The sequence below is a fragment of the Nannospalax galili genome, unplaced genomic scaffold (assembly GCF_000622305.1).
Source record: "Nannospalax galili isolate Female #2095 unplaced genomic scaffold, S.galili_v1.0 scaffold455, whole genome shotgun sequence".
Taxonomy (NCBI): Eukaryota; Metazoa; Chordata; class Mammalia; order Rodentia; family Spalacidae; genus Nannospalax; species Nannospalax galili.
This window is the reverse complement of record NW_008335815.1, coordinates 451334-472663: the sequence shown is the minus strand read 5'-3', so window position 1 is coordinate 472663 and position 21330 is coordinate 451334.

Sequence of the window (21330 nt, the reverse complement as noted above, 5' to 3'; positions counted from 1 at the left end):
GGATATGGATGTTGTCTGGAGGTTAGAGATGCTGGCAAGGACCTGACCTAACACTCAACACCAGTGGATGCTTAGCTCTACTCTTGGAGCTTTCTGATCTCTCTGGCTCTGCCAGACACTCTTTCTTCGTCCTCTCACACGACATGCTTGACTTCTGAGATCTGCTCAATGTTGGTGCCTTCTCACCTGCTCCTTCTCTGTTGTGCTCAGTCTCTCCTTTTTCTTCCTGACCCTTAAATGCTTGTATTCCTCCTTCCTTTCTACCAGTGGTGGCTGGATGTTCTCAGTTTCTATTTTAGTTCCAAGTAAGAGACTAACTTGCTAAAATGTGGGTTTGTGGGGCTGGAGAGATGGCAAAGTGGTTAAGAGCACTGGCTGCTCCAGCAGAGGACCCAGGTCAGTTCCCAGCACCCACATGGCAGCTAACAACTGTCCATAACTCCAGTTCCAGGGGATCTGATGCCCTCTTCTGACCTCCATGGGCATTGTGTGACACGGGTGCACTTACACGCATGCAGGCAGTACACACATACACATAAAATATGGGTTGTGGAGACAAAGAACTTAGATCCTTTTTTGTAGCTTCTTATTTATAACACTTAGGCCAAATTTTGTGGTATATTTTAAATTTTCTTTAGGCTTCATTTCCTCAGCTACCAAATGAGGATAAATAGTACCAGCTTAGAGGGCCACTGTGAGAATTAAGTGAGAAAAATCTATGTAAGTCATTTTTACCACACCTAGCCCATAGTCAGTAAATACAACTGAAATAGCTATCATTTAAGTGTGTTGAATCGCAGATCTTTATTCCAGCTAAGCAATCTCTGTGGAGTTTTGCTCATCGGTCTAGCTGTCTATTGTCTCTTTCTACATGAATATTTCAAAGACAGGAACATGGATACAGAGTCAAAAAGCAGGCCATCAAGACTGAGAAGCAAAGACCTGTTCAAACAGGTCAAAAATCAAGGTAGAGTTCAAAGGGTGTAAACCAGCAACAGGTTGGTATAAAAGAAGCATGGCCATCGTCCGTCTGAACCTCTCTTTCCTTCTCTGCTCCTGAGCTCAGTTGCTGACATTATCATTCACCAGTTACGCAGGTGACTCTGAGAAGTCAGCCTTAATGCCAGTCTTTGCCTTGACATGGCCGCTCAACCTCTTCCTCATCCAATCATTAGATTCTGAAGATTTCACCCCCTTGGCTCTTTCTCTTTATGTTCTTGCTGCAAGTCTTGATGAACACCTTCCGAAAATGTAACAATTCAAGGCCACATCCCTGGGTCTGAGGTAGCTCACACATTTAGTGGCAAAGGCAAACTCTTGTGGCAGCTTCTATTATTTAGAATCCTTGTTGCCTCAGCTTGTGGGGCCTATGTAACAACTGACACTTGTCTTGGCTGCTGCCTTGCAAGCCCAGTACAATGTAAGCATATGTGATGTGTCCTAATTCTGAGCAGTGCTGCTAACAGCAGTCATGTCATTGCTCTTCCCCTTGATCTGACATGACCACACCCTAAATAAGGACTGCTCCTTTGTTCTGAATCACAAATGAGGAAGACACGAAACAGTATTGCAACCAATTCAAGGTGTGTACAACACGAAAAAAGATATTGCTATTAGGATTGCATCACAACCTAGCTAAAACAGATACAACTCCTTCAGGATTATTGATGGAATGGTTCAAGCTAACAAGTGATGTTATGGAAATCAGTGAGGCCCAGTGTTTTCCAACAAAGTTAGAAATTTTGATATGGTGCCAAACATCACAGATGCTTCACACAAGCGTGGGGCACCAAGACTGTTCTACTGGTCAAAGTTCTGTTTTGCAAAGCAAATTGTTACCGTTTTGAAGATTCAAGTTCCCAACGGAGCCAAGAAGATCAAACTTTAGACACTAGTTTAATGTATACATAACAAGAGAACAAACAGAGGAAGAGCTGACTGGACTGAGAGATGTCAGGGATTCGCAGAGTTGCAGGCAGAGAGGAAATGACCTACTTCAACATACTGCAGAAATAATCAGCAATCTGGGAGTTGGTAACTTAATTTGAAAGAAAAATAGCTTATATTTTCCAATTCTATCATAAGCCCCATCTCAGCCTGATCATTTAAAGGGCACACATCTCTGCTTGGCAAAGGTAGGGGCCACAATAACAACATATATTGAACAGTGTCAATTTATCAATAGACTTAAAGCGCAGCATTACTCTTCCATTCTATGTGACAAATTTGTGTATCACAGAGAATTTCAAGAAAAAGTACTTGAGTCAATATTAATACTGAATACTCAGTACTGAAGCCGCTTCCATACTCTAGTGTGTTGATATTTTGTGGAGGACTGTCTTGTGCCCAGGGGATGTTTAGCAGCACCCACGATGTGATCTGAGAGGTCAGTGGCACCCTCACAGCTATGATGACCGAAAATATCTCCAGACGTTGGCTGAAGTTTCTAGGGTGACTTCCTAAAAGAATAAATGTAATGATAGAGAATGAGGAATGATGGCGAAGCAAGCTGAGATGATTCCAAGGACTTGGGTCCTTTGATTCGCTAATTTGCTTGTGTAGCTAGCTGCTTGTTTTGCTTATGAATCAAGTCAAGTTTGTTCCAATTCTTAGTAACAGCTGATGGTTGGGTATTTACTATACAGAGAATAAACATAATTTTCATAGTCCGTACAGCATGGATGGACTAAGCACTTGGCTCTGGAATCAGACAGCATGGGTTGGAATCTTGGTTGATGTTTGTTTGCTGTGTAGTTTGGGGTGAGTTTCTTTGCTTTTATGCCATTGTTTTTTGGACAATGAGAGCATATATGGACTAAGAGGGCTGGGAGAATTCAGTGAGTCAATGCATACCAGGTGTTTCCAATTGAGCCTGGGGTATAGGAGCAACAACAGATGTTTGTTGGTGTTCTTAACCCTTACACCAGCCCTGCAGGTTAGGCAACATTATCTCCACTTGATGCTTGTGGAGGCAAATATTTAGGAAAATCAAGTCCCAAATCACACAACTGCTAAGTCATTTGGAAGTCAAATTCCAAGCCTAAAGTGTTTCCCACTGCACCCCAGGTGTAGGTGGAAGGCAGGTAAAACCTGGGAGAAACAGTTGGCTTTCAGGGATGAAAATGGGGACATATATCTTGGTTGATTCGCTTGCATGGGGTAGTGGAAAGCCCCAGCAAACAGCAGGTAAAAACACAGCCTTTACCCCTGACTAGCTGTGTGAATCTGGGCACATCTCTCAAACATCCTGAGGCTGTTTACTCATCTGCAAAATGGACACATATACACACACAAGAAAAAACACCTGCTGTGTGATCTTCACGGAGGGTGGTCACAGTCATGTGAGAAAATTTATGCAGGGAGTGCTGGAGAACTACAAAGTGCTCCGCAGGCTGGGTTAGATAGGTGGTGGCTCTCTTGACAGTTATTATAAGGCATGGCAAAGACCTCTCAATTCTTGGGCTATCTTGCTTTTCCTACAATAGCATGCATTCCTGGTAACTCCACGTGGCCATCCCACATCCGAGGTCAGCTGCCGCTAGGAGCACAGAGTAGGCCCCAGGCCCTGAGGGTGGAGGCTGAAGTCCTGCCGTCTGGGTTCAGGGTGGGCAATCTGAGGCGACCCTAACTTGAAGGCAGCAGCTGCAGCTTATCTGTATTTAGTCAGCAGCACAGACAGATGAGGTGTCCGTGGTGACCTTCCTGCCTCAGTGAGTGTGGGAACTTGGGGCTTCCCAGGGTGAGGGAGTGGGAACATAAACAACATGGCTCCAGTAAGGGCATCTTGTCCTCCTTCAGCATTGCCCTACTCAGAAGGAAGCACAGGACAGATGGTCCAGGCACGCTGTATAGGACTGTAGAAGGAACTGAGCCTGGCTCTGGGGTTCCAATGTCTCAAATGATTCCATCTCCTCCAAAGGTGGACACTTCCTGAGAGAAGTCCCACCACGGGCAGCATTTGCCATCAAAGGGACAGAGTCAACCACAGATGGTGCTGGGGGAAACCTTCCTTCCCTCTCTCCTCCCCTCAGCCTGTTTTTGGCTGTATTTCCTCCACTATCACATTGGTCTGACCATGTGCACAGCAGGGCCTCTCCTCTCCTCCTAGAGCAGGGCAGCAGATATATTAAGAGGAGACTTGGGAGAAATGGCTCAGAAATACCAGAGGCCTGCATAGCCATAGGCTCTCAGGATAAACCCCAATTCATTCCTCTGTGTTGATTGACGGCACAGAGCCTTTCCTGTGTGATTAAGCATCTTTTCAATCCCTTCAGTTGCCTCCTCTGCATATCCTCACTACCTGGTCTCTCCAATAGCACCACTCAGCGTGTCCTTGAGCAACACGGTAGCACATTTTCCATGATTTCCCATTTTTTTCCTTAAACTTCTTCCTTTCCATCTCTGTAGTACTTAGAATCTACTCTGCATCTTACAAATGTGCTACGTGACTCAAAAGTGCTGGGGATGCATCAGGCACCAAGCAAGATAAAATAGATGACTTCGGAGATTTGTGCTCTACCTGGGAAGACAGGTCAGAACTTGGACAAATATTCTTTGAAGGAGATGTCTGCTCAGGGTCCATGGGTGCCTGTCAGTAGGTACAGACGGGACTCAAGGACCAGCTTGAAGAAGAGGTTGTTGGCTTGAGTCTAACATGTGGACAGCTGGAGAAACAGGGACAATGAGGGAGAAGGAAAGTGCTCTTGAAGGTGCTGAGGGAAGACAGAGCATTTGAGGAACCAAAAATGAATCGTACAGCTGCTTGTGGTACAGGCCTGGGCCTCGCCCTCTCCCTTGAGCTCTGTTGTGGCCCCTGGTACTTCTGCCTACTCACCCACCATAAAACCTGTCACATGGATTCTTTCTTTGAGGCTCTTCCTTTTTCCTTCTGTGATTTCAATCTCGAGGGATAATTTCCTAAAATGGATTTGGAGTATGAAAGCCTAGATTCGAAGCTAAATTCAACTGCCCTGTGCAATCTTCAGCAAGGGACTCAGCTTTTCTGAGCTGTAGCTCCTTATTGGTAATCATTGTACCAATAATGCCATATAATGCATGCTTATTCTGAGTCAATCTCTATGCATTTGTTTGTTGCAATTAATTCTCATACACCTTATGAGGTCGGTAATCTTCATCCTTTCTCTCCTCAAAGGATTCTTGGGAAGTCTTGTGACACTCATGGGTATGTTTTATAACCATTAACAGCATAAAAACTAAAATGATATTATCATTATTTTCAGCAAGTACAATTTAATGAATAAACTCAATGTTAAATGCTCCAACAGTTGTGGGATATAATAATTAAATGAGTCTCAAAATCATTTGCCCATCTTCTGAATGAACCAAAATAAAAGGCAAGCATGAGACACATGGTCATCGGCAAACTGAGCTAATGACTTAGTGTGCCCAATCACAGAAGGGAGAACTTCACAGAGGTGACCCCGGAGTTACAAAGACTACAGTCTGATGGCCACTGCAGCCTGGAGCACATACAGATTGAAGGGTCTGAACTGGCTCATGAAGGAACACTCAGATCTTTACCCAGCCGGGGGAAGGGTCTGCCTAGGCTTGTGACAGCGTTCAAGGTGAGGGCAAAGCCAGGAGGCTCTAAGTCTCTTGACCCTCTCACTGGTACACCTCTTCCCTTTCTATCATTGTGTCACAGGATTTCTTTTATTCCTAACTCTAACTGTGGGGTGCAGTTTCTAAACTGTCAACGTCTAAAGGCACTCTTGAGTATAGTACACTAACATGAATATGTGTGCGAGTGGCATGAAGCAGCACGTGTGGGAGGAGAACAGACAACAAATGCAGAGGGTGAAAGGAGAACTGTGGTTTGTGCTCACAGATCAGAGGGAGGCGATGAATAAGAAAGTCAATGAGCTGAACATGACTCGAGCACAGGCACCTCCTAAGGATTACATGCACTCTAAATGACTGTGGCAAACATCTGCCTGAACTTTAAAGTGCTTTGAGCTTCTCCATACACGCCCCCTCACAATATTAGATAGTATAGCCTGGGGGCTTATGCTATAATCTGGACTCAGAACAGTCAGAATCTATCACCAGCTTGTTGAAGTGGGGAAAGTCTCGGCATCTCTTGGCCTCTACATCTCCACCTGTGCAAAAGAGGCCCGCCATCTACTTCAAGCAGTTCTGACAAAGGTAAAGGAAGTAAAATGTTAGAAATGCTGTGCATTCTATGTTCAGTAATTTACTATTTGATGGCATTTTATGGGTGACAAAACAGATGCCCAGAGAAGGTAATTCTATCTTCTAGGTCCCAGCTAGCTCCTGGCACTTCTGGAGAGCAGCCAGGCATCACGTCTGGCCCGTACTCTTTTATTCCCACAGAAAGAAAATCTGACAGTGGAGAAATTTGCAGGTCTCAAGTGATTTCTGTTGTATATCCTCTTTAATTTGCATTTCTCTGCCAAAGTTGCACATTTGCAAGTTCAGAACTCTAATGGAAAGACTTCCATAGAATTTTCTGGAAAATGAGATCTAGGATGACCCTAGGAGATCCAAAGAGGAAAATAAGCCATGCCTTGTCACACCTCCTTCAACTGTGGACTGGAGGATTATTGACTTTGTGGATTGATGTGATATGATCATAATCCATATTGGCACCACTCTGCCACTTCCCCACACTGTGGGTGTGCTCCGGCTGTGTAAACTCTGGGAAGTAATGCAAAACCCAGAGAGCAAATCTGCTTCTTACACCTCTCATTCCTCACCAGCCTCCTCCTCGTTTTCTTATTTCATCCCCTCCAGTTTTAAAGGGCCAGAGCTCAATGCATTCTCAATCATCTTTGCCACAGCTCTCATTCTGGAAACAATGGAAAGACAGGTGGACTGAGTGTAAGGAAATCAGGGCCATTATGGCAAGGGTTAGCTGTGCGCCCTCAGGCGAGCTAGGTCAACCCAGGTCTCCATCCTTATCAGCAAAAGCGGAAATGGCAGATTTATGGAGTGCCTATTCTGCCAAGTGCCTTCAATCATATCATTTTATTTAATCCACAAGAAAAGAGCCCTGCTAGATAGCAGTGCTCATCTTTATTATGCAAATGAAAAGAGAGAGGAACAGACCCAGCTAAGCTGTCTCAGGCCATACAGGTGGCAAAGAGGAAGCCACACTGGAGTTTGAATTGAGGACCATCTGATTCCAAATTTTCTGTGTTAACTAGTAATCTATTATGGTCTGTAGCCCCCTTTCCTATTCTAATATTATGCTGGTCTATGGACACAGTTAATCAAGAGTTGGCTTACTTTGTTCTAATGAGTCATCCTACCACACCCTGAGGTCTATGTGTAGGCAGAAGCCCCTAGAGAATTTCCTGCATCCCTTATTCAGGGATTACATCAGCTGTACGCCCTGATATGTAAGAAGAATTTTATTGCCATCAAATGAAATGAAATACTTGAAATGCTTCTTCCCAGGAAAGGAAAATAATTCCTGAGACAATCTTCTTGTATCCTTCCTTGCTTGGGAGCTTAATAGTCAATCAGTTTTACCTTTGGTTATTTAATAGTGTTCAATGACAGACAAGATTATTTCACAGAGACGTGTTTTCAAGATTCTAACCCACACAGGACTGAGGTGTAGAAGGAGAAGCACAGGGTCTAGGATTACAAGATGCTCACACTGCAATAGAGCATCATCCTTCATCCCTGATTCTCACTTGCTTCTGAGGTTGCAGAAGTGGTAGAAGTCAAAAATGTTTTTGGGGGACTGGAGAGATGGCTCAGTGGTTAAGAGTGTGTGTACTGCTCTTGCAGAAGATCCAGGTTCAGTTCCCAACATGCACATCAGGCGGCCCACAACCGCCTATAACTCTAGCTCCAAGGGATCTCATGCCCTTTTCTGGACTCTGAGGCCACCTGCACTCACACATCCACATACCCACACACATGCACAAAATTTTTTAAAAATCTTTTTTTGAAAAAAGGCTACTCTCGGAAAGATGCTATTGCTGGTGATGCAGACTCAAAAGCTATCAAGGGAAGGGTTATGGTGCCCTCTTTCTGCTGCTTCTACAAGGACCAAAAGTAGAATCAACACCTTTTGGTATTTTAGGGAAGTGATTTCCCATGATTCCACTCAGGCTGTCCTCATCATTCCCTAATAGATCCCAGTTTTAAATATCACAATCTCTTTTGAGTTTTTCTCCTATGTAGCATCACTTCCTGGATATATGAGGCCTAGGATGAATTCCAGCACTTTTCCCTCCTGGACCCAATGCCATGGCCTTCTTTGTCTATCCTGATAATGTCCTTCTGAAAGGTCTGGGGTCATCGCATCCAGAACTCCTCTTCCTGTCTCACTCTGAAAACAGCATGCTGGTGATCCCGGCTGTAAGCTATTTCTGTTAGAGAAAAGAAACCCAGACTTCATCTTTAGTGGTGAAGAGGGCATCCTGTTAAGTACGAAGCGTAAGGGTGATGATGTTTCATAGACTGTTATCTGTGGGCTCAGCTTGACTTAAAGTTGGTGCGAATAGGAATGAATGAATGGTTTTGATATTGAGTAAGGCTGGAGGAAGCAGTGTCCTGCACAGATGAACATCCTTAAATGCAGCAAGAATGTGGGAGATATTTGCATGAGAAAATTGAAATAAAAATTTAAAATACAGAGAATGGAAACCTGGTGGTGAAATCCTGTAAATCTCAGCTACTCCAGAGGATGAGGTAGGAGAACTGCAATGTCAGGGTTTGCTTGGGCTACAGTAAGAATTCAGGCCAGTTGAGGCAAATTAATGAGACGGTATCTTAAGATAAATAGTGAAGAAAAAAAAAAAGGCTGGGATGTAGCTCAGAGGTAAGGTGCTTAACTAGCATGTATAAGGCCTAGGTTCAATCCCCAGTACTGCAAAAAAAATTAAGTAGAGAGCTTTCTTATTAATAGGTCATAATAATAACTAACATTATACACTCTGTACTCTTCTAAGCTCTTTAATTAGTTTATTCAATCTTTACAACTCTTGAGGTATGTATTAGCATTAGCCTCATTTTATAAATTGGGAAATTGAGGCTCTAAGCTGTAATTTCCTCAAGCCCACACAGCAACTAAGTGGTTAAAAAAGGGTTAGAACTTTGAGTAAGCTCCATCCTGTGTTCACATTTACACTTCCCTAACTATGGGTCAGGCAGTGTGCCTTAATCTAACCCAAGGATTTCTTTATATTTTTTACTTATTTAATTTATGTGTATGACTGTTTTGCCAGCATATATGTAAGTGCACTTGTGTCATGCAATGCCTGTGGAGGCCAGAAGTGGGTGTTGGATCCCCTGGAACCTGAGTTACAGACAGTTGTTAGCTGCCATGTGGTGCTGGAAACTGAATCTGGCTCCTTTGCAAAAGCAGCCATTGTTCTTAACGGCTGACGCATCTCTCCAGCTCCCTGACTCCAGGATTTCCAAAGATTATTTACTTTTGAATTGATGTAACACAATCTTTAATCCTGTATTTTCATACACATTTTTCCCATACGGTGTATACCTATACACTGTACGTTTGTATATGTTGCGGTTCATGTGCTCAAACACAGTTTACCTCTAGTCTTTCAGATCACTAGAGCCTGCCTCACTCTCACCTCTTGATTTTAGCATGGTTGCCATGAGTTTTTCCTGAGAGGAAGTGAACAGCCCACAAATGGTGAAAGTAGTGTAGAGGTCCATGGCTTGAGTAAGGTCACAGACCAAGTTAGCAACACTTGCCTTTAATTGGGATCAATAACCGCTATGTGTCCAGGCTCATCCTTAGAAGGCCTGTCTATCCCAGGGCCTGGGCCACATTCCAAATGCAGTCATCTGGTGCTTGCTGCCTGGCTGAAACTCCCCTTGTGGTTTTGCTCACATCTGGTGTTTTTCACTTCTCTTTCTAACACGTGCTTTGATCCTGTTGCTGCTGCAGCAGAAAGATATCCACAACTCCAAGGAGCACAGCTAACTCAGGGAGAGCTGAAGGGCTCTCCTCCAACGGGTCTTCTAAAATAAACAGTGTCACAGTTGCACCATGCCATGCTTGAAGCACTTTCCAGAAACCTCAAAGTTTGGCACTTCTATGCAGTCTATGCCCCCTGCCCTCTAAGGTGCCTGGGCTCCCTGCCCCCAGCTCCTCTTATTTGCCTAATACATCTAAAGTCTTCCTCCTGTTGAAGTCTTCCTCCCTTTGCTGATTCTCAGGGTGGAATGCAAGGGTGACAAATGGTTGCATGCCTTAAGAGTTCAATGATCATAGTTTTCCACAAGCTTGCATACATTGAGCTGAGTGGTACATAGAGTAACTTCCATAAACCTACCAACAATGGGCATTCCTCTTGTGTTTCTTCTAGCTAATTTTATTACTCATTTCGTTCCTTGCCTTATTGCAATAAGTTCATTCCTTAATTGAAAAAGTACTTTTCATTACATTAAAATTTTTAGGGAAATAGCCAGGTGTAATAGTGCATGCTTGTAATTGAATGCTAGAGAGGCTCAGGCAGGAGGATCATGAGTTTGTAGCCAACCCCGGCTACATAGTGAGACTCTGTCTCAAAAACAAAAACCAAACCAAACACCCCTCCCCCCCCGCAAATTGTTCTGTTTTGCTTTATAAATTATATATGTATTTTAAGTATGCTTATAAAATAATGCATTTCCTTATGTCTTGTTCAATATCCTTATTATTAATCTCTCCTTTCTCTATCCCTTTCTGTATTACCTCCCTTCCCTCCCCAATTAAAGCCTCCCTCCCCCATGGTTTTCAGTTTCTCCCTGGATAGCACCGGTGTCCTACTACCCCACTCTCTGGAGCTCTTCTCCTCCCCCTGGCTCCGTGGTTCCTTTCTACTTTCCTGGCTTCCACGGTTAATTCAGGTTCTATACTCTCATATAAAGATTCAGAAACATCCACAAATAAGATTGACATTTGTCTTTCTGGGTCTGGGCTACCTCACTCAGTATATTTTCCATCCATTTACCTGAAAGTTTCATGATTTCATTTTTCTTTGCAGATGAATAGAATTCCATTGTGTATATGGACCACATTTTCATTGTCCATTCATCAGTTGAAGGATATTTAGCTTACTTACATTTCCTAGCTATTGTGAAAAGAACAGCAGCAAATATGGCTGAGCAAGTATCTCCATAGAAAGATATCGAGTCCTTTGGGTATATGCCCAGGAGTGGTCAATTTTTTTTAAGGTCATAAAAAGAGAAACAATCCAAAATCATACCATGTTACATCTGTTGTTAATTTTTCATTTCTTCCAATCTACTTTCCTTGTAGGTTTGTATTTTTTGTTTATTCATTTACTTTTGCATTGTGAAAATCATAATTTACATGCAATTTCTGGATCCTCTTCTTTTGGTTATTTAATATTATTAATGATTCTGATTCCTGTAGTTTGAATATCGTTTCAGTGTTTCCTAAGCCTTCAAGTATTGAAATTTAACTCCCATTGTAATACATTAAGAAGGAAACATGGTCCAGCTACGGTATTTAGTTAGAGGTGGCATTCTGGGGAAGTAATTAGATAAATTTTTTTAATTTTAAATATCTAATTTTAAAACTAGATAAAGTGATTAAAATTAGATAAAGTCATTAGGCTGAGCCTCAATTGCAGAATCCCTGTGGCATCATAGGAAGAGGGAGAGGCGGGTGGAGAGAGGGCTCAGTAGTTAAGAGCTCATACTGCTTTGCAGAGGACCCGACTTCCAGTCCCAGCTCATACCATGCAGCTCACAACCACCTGATGCATCTGGTCTCCACAGGCATCTGCATTAATATGCACATACCCACATGCAGACACTATATATAATTAAAGATAAATCTTAGAAAAAAGAAGAAGGAGAGAGACCAGGCACACACATACTCATGTACCCGTGTCTCTGCCCATGTGGTGACCTGTACCAACCTGGTACTCCAACACAAGGGCCCCACTAGATGGACCTTCAAACTTGAACCTGTAGAACTATACAACAAAATAAGACCCTTCTTTCTAACTTACTCAGCCTGTGATTTTGGGTTATTAGTGACAGAAAGTACATGATATGCCCAAGTTATCCCATTATCTTGTAGATAGAAAGCTAGAGATAAAAGGAGACATGCAGATTTCTACAGGCTGAGTGGAGAAGGCATGGGGGCCACCATGAAGCAGTGGATGGTGAAGGAGTAAGGTGTGGGATCCAATTCTTCCTTGAGTTGCTGCAATTTCCAACGAAGCTAGAGAAGACCTAGGGGAGCAGGAGGAGTCAAAAAACCCAGTATTTTTGGAGGGCAAAGAGCAAATGAAGTCACAAACAAACATGAGATTTAAGACAACTGACCTTCCCTTTTGAGACAAGTTAGCGGGAAGGCTATTTGTTTTGGTAACATCTACCTTAACAGCCCCCAGAAAAGAACAACTTATCATCCATGCGACCAGACTGAGGGTTGTCGGGAAGCACCCCTCCTTGGGGAAGAACATCTTCCCATGGCTGTGGAAATGATAATGTTATGTTGCTCACTCCATTCCCAGAGCTTTTCCAGAGATGAAATGAGGAAGCAGGGCACTCTTCCTGTAGGAGGGAATTGTTTGCATTCCTGGCTACGTTTTCTACTTTATCTAGGCCCCTCCTCGTTCCTTCTCAGTTATCCCATCAAACTCCCACTCCACACTAAGGAATACTTCCTGAATGGGTTACATTGTCCTCATCCAGCCAACCTTCCTCCAGTCAAACTTGCAACCTTCTTGTTTTTCTTTGCTGACTCTCCCAAAACCAAGACATCCCAGCAGCTCTCCTCTGGGCCATATCTGCATATCCACTCCCAGCACACACAGAGGCCAGGCAGCCCCCACATGCCCTGTGCTGCAGCCCCGGGGAAAACAAAGGATGAAGAAAAGGACACAGGCTATTGCGACCTGCTGTGCTTCTCTGGAGCTGCTCTGTCAGCCCCAAGGAAATCAGCTGACTTGTGACTTGTCAGGCACTTTAATCTTCACAGCAACGCTGGGACATTGGAATGGCTACTCCTAAATGACAGGTGAGAAAACAGAGGACTCCGGATTTATGTAATAATGCATACTATTGCAAAGATGCAATAGAATGAGAAAAAACCTAAGTGCAGAGAAAGATATAAAGCAAAATTGCCTGTTATTCACCTTCCTAGATTAACCGCTAAAGGGCACCCCATCTTTCCAGTCCATGTACAGGTTTTACAAATGGGGTGCTGTGGATTCAAATACTGTTTTATCTAGATTCTAGGGAACCAAGCTCAAGTCCTCATGCTTGTACAGCTGCACTGTACTGAGCTGTATCCTGAGTCCCAAAAGTAACCTGTAAAGGTCTGCCCTGGTGACCTACTCCCCCCACACTTGCCTCTGCAAGCTGGGAAGCTGTGTATAAGGTAGTTGGTAATCTATGTCTAGTGTATATTACAGTGCCATGAAAAAGTATTTTTCATTTTCATTATTCAGCCAGCATTTATTACTTAATGTTTCAAGGACTTGTTAAATGCTAATGATGCTGCATTCAAAGAAACTGACAGGGTCCCTTTCCCATAACACTTGTATTTGAAAAGAAAGGTGGATATTTATGAACAGAAATAAACTCATACAATTTAACCCTATAATTTTACTTGAAGAACTTGAAGAAAAAAATTATAAAATAGAAAAATAAGGAAACTGATTTAGTTTGGGGGGGGCGGGGTAAGGAGGAAGGCACTCAGTGAGAGCCACTTTGGAAGCATTCCTATTAAAATCAGGCACCAGACAAGGATGTCCACTATCTCCACTCCTTTTCAACATAGTGCTTGAAACTCTTGCAAGAGCAATAAGACAAGAGAAGAAAATTAAAGGAGTACTTGGAATTTCCAAATTGAAATTGGAAAAGAAGAGGTCAAATTATCCCTTTTTGCAGATGATATAAAACTATACCTAAAAGACCAAAAGTTCCACCAGAAAACTTCTAGAACTGATCAACACTTTCAACACTTTCAATCTATAAAAATCAGTAGCCTTTCTTACAAAAGTCTGCAGCCTTTCTATATACCAATAACAAGCAATAGTAGAAAAAGCACAGGGAAACACTTGCCTTCACAAAAAAAGAAAAAAGAAAAAATATCTTGTAATAAACCTGAACAAAGACACCAAAGAGCTCTACAATGAAAATTTTAAATCACTCAAGAGATTGAGGAAGACACCAGGAGATGGAAGGACCTCCCATGCTCCTGGACTGGAAGAATTAGTATTGTGAAAATGACCATCCTTCCAAAAGCAATATATAGGTTTAATGCAATCTCAATCAAAATCCCCATGATATAGTTCAGAGAATTAGAAAAAAATCACCCTTAAATTCCTATGGAAGCACAAAAGACCCTAGATAGCCAAAGCAACCCTGAGCACAAAGAGCAACACTAGGGGGATTACTACACCAGATCTCAAAGTATACTAAAGAGCTATAGTCATAAAAACAGTGTGGTACTGGCACAAAAATAGACACATAGACCAATGGAACATCATTGAAGACCAAAATCTGAGTACACACAATTTCAGCCACCTGATATTTGACAAAGGTGCCAAGAACACACAATGGAGGAAAGACAGCATCTTGAGCAAATGGTGCTGGCAAAACTGGATCTCCACCTGTATCTTTCACCTTGCACAAATGTCAGCTCCAAATGGATCAAAGACCTCAATGTGAAACTGGAAACCCTGAAACTATAAGAAGAAAATATTGCCAGTAACTTACAAGATATATGTGTAGGAAAGGATTTTCTAAATCAGAGAGAAGTTGCTCAGGAAGTAAGGTCAGCAATCAACAAATGGGACCTCATTAAACTAAAAAGCTTCTGTACAGCAAAAGAAACAATCAAAAAAGTGAAGAGAAAACACAGAGTGGGGAAAAATCTCCACCAGTGACACATCTGACAGAGGTTTAACATCCAAAATATATAAAGAACTCAAAAAACAAAGAATCAAGAAACCAAATGACCCAATGAAAAGATGGGCTAAAGATCTAAACAGAGAGTTCTCAAAGGAAGAAATAAAGATGGCTAAGAAACATCTTAAAAAGTGCTCAACATCGTCAGTAATTAGGGAATGCAAATTAAAACTGCATTAAGGTTTCACCTTACCCCAATCAGATTGGCTAGGATCAAGAAAACAAATGATACCAAATGCTGATGAGGATGTGGAGAAAGAGGAATGCTCATTCACTGCTGGTAGGAATGTGCAACCTCTATGGAACCTCTATGGAAACTTGTGCAACCCCTATGGAAAACCATGTGGAGAACACTTAAAAAACTAAAAATGAACCTACCATATGACCCACATATACCACTCCTTGGCATATACCCAAAGGACTCATCCTATTGTAGAGACACTTGTACAACCATATTTGTTGCTGCTCTTTTCATAACAGCTAAGAGCTGGAAGCAACCTAAGTGCCCCTCAACTAACGAGTCGTTAACAAAATGTGGTACATTTACACAATGGAGATCTTTTCAGCAGTAAAGAAAGACAAAATAATGAAATTTGCAGGTAAATGGATGGATCTAGAAACTGTTATAGTAAGTGAAGTAACACAGACTCAAAAAAACAAACTACATATATTCTCCCTCATATGTGGCTCCTAGCACCAAATCCTTTTAAATTCCAGGTCCTTTTAATAAGATGATGTCATACAGCAGTCCCTTCTGCATGAAATAACTACCATCATCATCATGACTTCAGCTGTGCCTGCTTGCTAAACATCGTCACAACTGGGCTTGCTGACAGTTGTGCTCCTTCATTAAAGGATGGGCAAGCAGGGTCATTAGACCCTCACCAGAGTATCCAGCCACTCATCCCAGCCAACTGTATGTATTTTGGTCCTAATCACACATGGCCTCTTGGATTTGGGGAGGGCTAAAGTATATAATCTAGGGAAGGCTAGGAAGAGAAGGCTTGATCCATGCTGTTTAAAGGCTTTCCAGTGTGCATACCCCCAGGTCACTCATACACCTCAGCAACCCCTCTGTCATCTCTATAAGTAAGCTCAGTAAATTCATTGGCTTTCATTGGAAAACTTCAATCAAACATTGGTTTGATACTAGAACCTTAAAAGGAAATAAACATTGCTTAGTATCCCCAGGAAAAGAATTCTCACAACAGATAGAAAATGTATTTGTTAATGTTATTATGTCTCATAATAATTAAAAAAGAAAATGAGAATGTAAAAGATGTTAAAATGATATGGGAATGGAGATATTTTCCAAAATAGAAAAAATGAGAAAGCCTAAACAAGTGATGATGATCTGTATAGGTTTGTTATGATATATTAAGAATGAGACAAAAATAATATACACATAATCTTAAATTTCTAAGGTCATAGTTTATTCATCTAGTTTAAGGAACAAAATATGTATCTAGTCAAAGTTTATCTGAGAACGTTTGGTCCCTTTCCTGGCTGTGCCTAGTTAACCTTTAATGGTAAATCTCTTCCAGTCAATCTTTATTGAGAACATTTGGGTTTTGTTCCAGCTTTAGCTACATATTACACAGTAATTAAAGGTACGAGGCTGGTGCAACTGACCTTCTTGGATGGTTAATACCATACTTAAAGGCCCATGTTAATCTGGACAAAGGGGCCTTAGGGACAGTTTTGTTCCTTGCACTGGAAGGTTGACAGTGTCCCAGGGGACTATGGGAATCTCTTGATATGTCCTGTAACTGTGATGAGTCACCTGTCCTCTTGTTCAGGGAGGTCATGGAGACCCCACCAGAGGGACTCAAATCAGTGTCCAGTCTGCAAAGAAGAATGGTCAATACAGAGGAAACATTTCCTCCATGCTTCCAAGCGAAGCCCAGGTCAAGCAGGACCTCTTGACTTATCTGCACGTAGACGGAGCTGGTAAAAGAAAAGCCTAAGGAGCCAGGGACTACCCCCAAGCCCATGTAACCCCTGAGGACCAGATCCTCAACCAACCATAAGGTAAAAGTAAAGTGGTTTATTTGGGCCAAATGCGTGGTCTTAAACACCCAAAAGGAAAGTGTAACCAAAGATTAAAGTGATCAGTATATTTAAGAGTTGAAGGGATTATACTTCCCAGACATTAGGCTTAAGTACATATAAAATATTATTTAGACAATTATTTCTCATTGATGATATTGTTTCTAAGCAGAAAGTGCTGCTCAGATGTAAGACTTCAAATCTTGGTCTCCAATACTGTCCTGCCCACCTGTAGCTAAGGGAGACAACCAGCTATTGTTCTAAAATAATGGATAAATATGTTTTCTCCCCCTATCTAGAAGCCTTTGAGAGGGAGATGACACTGATTCTAGCTACTCCAGTAGCTGTCAAAGTGCCTGAAAACAAATCTGGAGTCCATCACTCTCAAGTCCAGTCTTGGCAGACAAAATAAAAATGAGGAGGAACCCAATAGAGGGATGCTTTTGGAAGCTCTCATCAAGAAATCCCAATGAACTCTAAGAACATCTGAAATTTGCCGTTCTTTTTTCTAGTTCCCTCTCTAGAACTTGCAATGCTAATTACTCTTGCCTTTACTTCTCCTTCACATCTCCTATTCACCAGTCAAGGACTTTCTTTTCCCCCTACAGATAAGAGTTATGCAATTTGGGAGTCTTTTAGATAGACCCACTGAAAGGGTACTCCAATTGCCTCACCCTGCATCCCTGTTCAGCATGGGAGAAGCCAGAGCAGTATGCATCCTGATTCCCTATCAGCAATTTGGGCAACCTCTTCAGAGGATGGTGTGATAAGAATAGGTGGTAGGAATTGGCTAGGTAGTTAGGGTAAAAAGACCTCAAAGAAAAATAGCCAGTTTCTTGGCTAAAAGTCAAAATGTCTTTGGGCTTCTTAGTAATACACTCTGTTCCAAAGGCCAAAAATGTCCAAAGTATTTGGGAGCTTTTATCTAATCCCTAAAAGATTTTAAGGTTACCTCTTCAGAGGGTAGAATGTTAGAGCAGCAAAAATCCCCTTAAAAACAAATACATAAATCAAAGAAGAAAAAGAGTACATGAAATTATCAAGAAAAAGTGATGGGGAAAAATGGAAGGAGTTGAAGGGGAGGGAGTGGGCGTGAATTTGATCAAAACACTTTATATGCATGTATGAAATTCTCAAAAAATTATTTATTTTAAAAAAGGCATTCAGAGGACAAAAACTTTTCTGTGAGTGGTTAAGGATCCCCAAATGTTACATAAAGTACATTTGTCACCTGAGAAAGGCTATGCTAGGGATGGAGGCAGTTTTTCACACCAGGGCCTCCCCCAGCAGTCAGAAGGAAGGAAGGAAGGAAGGAAGGAAGGAAGGAGGGAAGGAAGGAAGGAATTTTTTTCTGAATTTGTCAGAAAAAAAAGTGATGGGGAGATATGGGAGGAGTTGGAGGGGAGGGAGTGGGCATGGATTTGATAAAAACACCTTATATGCATGTATGAGATATGGCTCAGCGGTTAAGAGGACTCCTTTTGCAGAAGACCAGGGTTCGATTCCCAGCACCCACAGGGCAGCTATGAAACGTCCTTAACTCCAGTTTCAGGGGACTCCAAAGCCCTCTTCTGACCTCCGAGGCATTGCACGACACAGGTGCACTCACATACATGCAGGTAATACACTCATACACATACTATTTCCTTTATCTTTCTGAGGGATATCAATAACTTCTTGTTTTCTTTGTCAACACTGCCACCATTTCCAGATTACCCTCCACAAGGGTCCCCAGGAAAGCTCTGTTGACTTCAGGGTGGCTGTCAGCATCCCTTAGTGTTACAGCTTAGTAAGGGAAGCAGGCAGAAGGCAGGGTCTCTAGGTCATTTTTGTATAGTCTTTTTTTCTATTTTTTTCAGGGTGGCAGCTTTTCAAAACACAGCAGGCCTGGGTTTCCCTGTTTTACTCTCCTGCCAGAAGAAAAGCTTCCAGGCTTTGGATCCTGTAGCGGAAGGGCCACCCGACAACAGCTAGAGGAAGGTAGTGCTGGGGTTCTCACTGCTTCCTGGGCTAACTGTCCCCTCATCCTGCTATCACCTTGCCCACATTCCCAAACACAGCTCACAAACTGTGAGCGTCCGGTCCACTCCAAAAGGTGAAGCGTGCTGGCCGCTTTGGTTTCCTCAGCTGCTTGTCTAGGCTTCACCTTGCTCAGGTCTCCTGATCCAGGTAACTCTCACTCATCCAGGCCCAGCTTTTAAAATTACCTGGCACTGGTGTGATGGCGAACACCTGAAATTCCAGCACTCAGGAAACAGAGGCAGGAAGCTCACAAGTTCAACGCCAGCCTAACAAGAGTGACAAAAGGCGCCATATCAAAAACAAAACAAACAAATTAATCCAAATGAAATTAACAAACACATAAACAAATAAGTATATAAATAAATTATTGGGTGTTGTCCTTTGCACATTCTGTTTGTCCTTATAGGCTTACCTTTAAAAAAACAAACAAAAAACTCTTTAGTCTGCTTATTTACTTAAATAATAATAATAAAAAAAAAACCCGGGCGTGGTGGCACATGCCTTTAGTCCCAGCACTGGGGAGGCAGAGGCAGGTGGATCTTTGTGAGTTCAAGGCCAGCCTGGTCTACATAGGGAGTTCCAGGACAGCTGGGGCTACAAGGAGACCCTGTCTCAAAAAGTCAAACAACAACAACAACAACAACAAAAACCTAAAACCAAAACCTCTGGGAACACACCAAAAAAAAACTAGTCACAGTGCTTAGGTAGGGACATGAACAGGAAGAAAGTGGAACTGGGCTGATGGAGAATGGATGGGAAAAGTTTTTGGTCTGTGCCTTTTTTTTTTTTTTTTTCCTTTGACATCATGCAAGTGTATTACTTAACCAAAATATTATGTTTTGGTTAAGTTCTAGGAAGAAGCACAGTGCACATGTTGAATCTGCCATTTTTTAACAAGAAGTCACAAGAGTTGGTTTTCTGTACCTACACTTTCAGTGTTAAGAAGTGAGAGGTTTCCCAACTAAAAACTCTTCTAAGTTCTAATTTATATTTTGGCTCATGACTCTCTAAGACAGTCATGAGCCAAAATATAAACTTAGCTCCCTGATAATTAAGATTTTTGCAAGACAAAGAAGAAAAATCAAATCAAATAAACAAGGCTTGAAGACAAAAAATAAATTGGGAAACATACTGGCAGGAAATAAGATGGACTTAAGATATAGTTTTCTTATAAAGCAATTAAAACACATTATAATCCAATTAAAAATGGGACATAAAGACAATAAACATAATGTAGGCTAAGAAACATATATAGCATTTGAATATGTGAAAAATGCTCAATGTCTCTTGTAATTTAAAGACTGAAAATCAAAACTGCAAAATTGTAAAAGTCTGATAATATATGTGATGAGATGAGGATTTAGGGATAGAGTGAGTCTCAAACAGTTTTAATAGGATCAAAGATTATAATGCAGCTTATCAAAATTTAAAAGTTATACTCTTTGACTAAACAACTTCTCTACCAGAAATTTATTCTATGAATTTTCTTGAATTGGGCACTAAGACATGCTTACAAGGAAATTCTCTGCAGCATTGACTTGTAGTCATAAAAACCGTAAGCAACTAAACTGTCTACAGAGGCTGATTGGCTGCATAAATTATACTATATTTGCTGAAAGAGACAGGAAGTGATATTGAAAAAAACAAGGCAAGTTTATATTCATGGAACTATTTCTTTTCAAATATTTTATTTATTATTTTTATTTTATGTGTCCAAGTGTTTTGCCTGCATGTTTGTAAGTGCATCTGTGTCATACAATGCCTGCAGAGGCCAGAAGAGGGTGTCAGATCCCCTGGCACTGGAATTACGGACAGTTGTTAGCCACCATGTGGGTGGTATGAATTGAACCTAGGTTCTCTGGAAGAACAGCAAGTTTTCTTAACCACTGAGCCATCTCTCCAGCCCCTCATGGAATTATTTCTAACGTGTCTTGTTAAGTTTGAAGGTCAGGTATGATATCAAGTTCATATATCCATATATGAAAATGCCACAGTGAAACCCACTGTGTTGCACAATTAACACACAACCAATTTTTAAAAGGTATGGAAAATGTATATTGAATGACTCCTTTTGTGTGCATGATGACTTTCAAAATGTTTTTCCTTAAGTACATAGATATGATTGTGTATACATAACTCTGGAGCAATGCTGGGATGGTTCAACATATGTGACCAATAAATGTAATATAGCACATAAGTGGATTCAAGGACAGAAATCACATGATCATCTTACTGCAGAAAAGGCTTTTGGTAAAAACCCAACATTCCTTCATGCTAAAAGCCCTGAAGAGACTAGGAACAGAAGGAACATAGGTCAACATAAGATGACAGACCTATGGACCATGTGTGAAAAAC